General features: G+C 42.3%; 1 pseudogene across 1 annotated transcript; it reads left to right on the top strand.

The window, feature by feature from the left end:
- Nucleotides 1-1,661: 1,661 nt before the first annotated feature.
- On the top strand, nucleotides 1,662-2,518 carry LOC308348977 (S-methyl-5'-thioadenosine phosphorylase-like; annotated as a pseudogene). The gene has a single exon. The product of its transcript is annotated as an S-methyl-5'-thioadenosine phosphorylase-like (transcript).
- Nucleotides 2,519-2,856: the final 338 nt, after the last annotated feature.

Raw genomic sequence — 2,856 nt, 5'->3', positions numbered from 1 at the left:
TGTCCATCATGGGCATGACTAAGTTCTGTGATTTCTACCCAGTGGTGATTTGGTGGCTGTTGTATTCCAGGCACTAGCTGACATCCAACCTCTAAGGTATGCTACCCAAGTGCAGCACCAACCAGAACGACATGTATCCATGCTCTCTCTGGGAACCTCTATTACCCCTATTTTCTTTCAGTTCTTGAACATTCTCCCTTTCATCTACACCAAAGTGATTCCCAAAGGTCCCTCCACTTCTCTGTCCCTCCCCATTCTCTTTCCTTCAGGATAAATATGATAGTCTCTTAGGTGGACTTTGGCTTTTACAGAATATGCACCTCCTCTTCTCCTCTTGGCACAAAGAGTAGTGTCTATCTACCCAAAAGGAAAAAAAAAAAAAAAAAAAGGAAAGGAAAACAATTAGGTACCTCAGTTTTTTTAAATCTAATAGAGGGGTACCTGGGTGGCTCAGTCCGTTAAGTATCTGACTTAGGCCTTAAGTATCTCAGGGCCCTGGGATCAAACCCCATGTCAAACCTCCCTACTCAGTGGGGAGTTTGCTTATCCCTCTGTCCCTCCCCCTGCTCATGCTCCCTCTATCTCTTTCTCTCTCTCAAATAAATAAATAAAATATTTTTAAAAGTCTGATTTATTCTCTCATCAAACAATGATTTTCCTCCCACAAAGAAAATTAACTCCCCATCTAGAGCTCATCCAGAATAAGATGGAACCAATTTTCTATTCTGAATTAGGAATAGTAACCAGCATTCATTTAAAGTCTGGTTAGGCTTATTTGTCTTAATGTTTGCAAATACTGAGCAGGTAAGCTTGGGTACTAGGCAAATTTTCTACCTCCAAAAAGGTACTATCTCCCCCTTAGAGAAATTCTGTCCAAATCCACTAGCTTCATTCTAACCAGGAAAATTATTTAGTTATTAATTCAATAAGTATTTATTGAATGCCTATTATGTGATAGGCACTGTTCTAAGTACAGTGTCCTAATAAGACAGTGACTGTTTGAATGCCTACTATGTGGTAGGTACTGTTGTAAGTAAAGCTCCAATAAGACAGTGAGAAAACAAACAAAAATTCCTCGCTTCATGGAGTTTACATACTAGTGATGAGGATAGTCAACAAAGAAAGAAAAAAGATACATATGTATATATGTGTGTGTGTGTGTATATATGTGTGTGTATATATATGTATATATATCCGTATATATATATGGTGAACTCTATGGCATAGCACATAGGATAAGTTCTAAGGAAGAAAATTAGTCAAAAAGAGAATGTCCTTAAACCATCATCTGGAAGGGACTTAGAGTAGAGTGGGGAGGAGGGAGATTAAAAAAATTTTTATTGGGTGGCCATAAAAGGCCTCAACTCTATAGGCCAGATATTTGTTTGACGTTTTCTTAATTACATAGAAGGTGGAAGGTGGGAGATGAGACTGAACAACTCTACGAGGCTTAAAATATGTCGAGTCAATTCTAACAAGTGGTGGGTTTGTTCTCTACCTGACTCCAACTTTAGTCATAACTCTTTACCACTAAGTCAACACCTTTCCTTGTACCAAGAAATTTCTTGTATCAAGAAATGGAGAGTCCCGCGCTGCCACTCCAACCACCTCTGCGGCTGGGCCCCACGAATCCGCCACCGCAGCCGCCAGCCCACACGGACATGGCCTCAGGTACCACCCCCACGGCAGTGAAGAGTGAAATAATTGGTGGAACAGGCCTGGAAGGAAGAACTGAAAAATATATGGATACTCTGTTTGGCAAGCCTTCCGGTGACTTCATTTGGGGGAAGATCAAGAATGTGGATTGTGTCCTCCTTGCAAGGCATGGGAGACAGCATACCATCATGCCTTCAAATGTCAACTACCAGGCGAATGTCTGGTCTCTGAAGGGGGAGACTGTACACACGTCGTAGTGACCCCAGCTTGCAGCTCCTGAGGGAAGAGTTTCAGCCCAACGATATCGTCACTATTGATCAGTTAATAGACAGGATCACTAAAAGGCCTCAGACCTTCTATGATGGAACTCATTCCAGTACCAGAGGAGTGTGCCATATTCCCATGGCTGAGCCATTCTGCCCCAAAACGAGAGAGCTCCTCATAGAGATTGCTAAAAAGTTAGGACTCCGGTGTCACTCAAAAGGGACAATGGTCACAATCAAAGGACCTCGTTTTAGTCCCCCGGCAGAAAGCATCATGTTCCGCACGGGGGGGGGGGGGGGCAGATGTTGTCAACACAACCACAGTTCCCGAGGTGGCTGTCGCTAAGGAGGCTGGGATTTGCTATGCAAGTATTGCCATGGCAACAGATTATGACTGCTAGAAAGAGCATGAGGAAGCAATTTTGGTGAACCCGGTCCTAAAGACCCTGAAAGAAAATGCCAGTAAAGCCAAAAGTCTACTCCTCACTACCATACCTCAGATAGAGTCCATGGAATGGTCAGAAACCCTCCATAACCTGAAGAATAGGGCTCAGTATTCTGTTTTACTACCAAGATATTTGACTAGCACAGCTGCCTAGGAGACAAGAAAACTTCCTAATTCCAGTCATTTGAGAAATTTTGGCTTAACTTGGAAAAAACATGGAAAAGACATGCAGCCCTCATGCCCTTGCCTGCTAAGGAAGAACATGATAAGACAAGAAGATATGCATATATCAGAGATGCCTTCTAGAAGGCTTAGATTGCTTCAGAAAATGACCCATAAACGTGGAAAAAATCTGACGCTTCAGGAAAAAAAGATGAAACCCCATTTACCCTTCCCCCAGTAAATTTGTAATAATAAAGGGTGGGAGGTAACATCCAGTTTCTTATGTTACCCAAAGAAATATGAAGAAGAAATGGGAATTCTTTGGCTATT

The sequence above is a fragment of the Martes martes genome (assembly GCF_963455335.1).
Source record: "Martes martes genome assembly, chromosome: 1".
Classification (NCBI taxonomy): domain Eukaryota; kingdom Metazoa; phylum Chordata; class Mammalia; order Carnivora; family Mustelidae; genus Martes; species Martes martes.
This window is presented reverse-complemented; position numbering and strand designations above follow the sequence as displayed.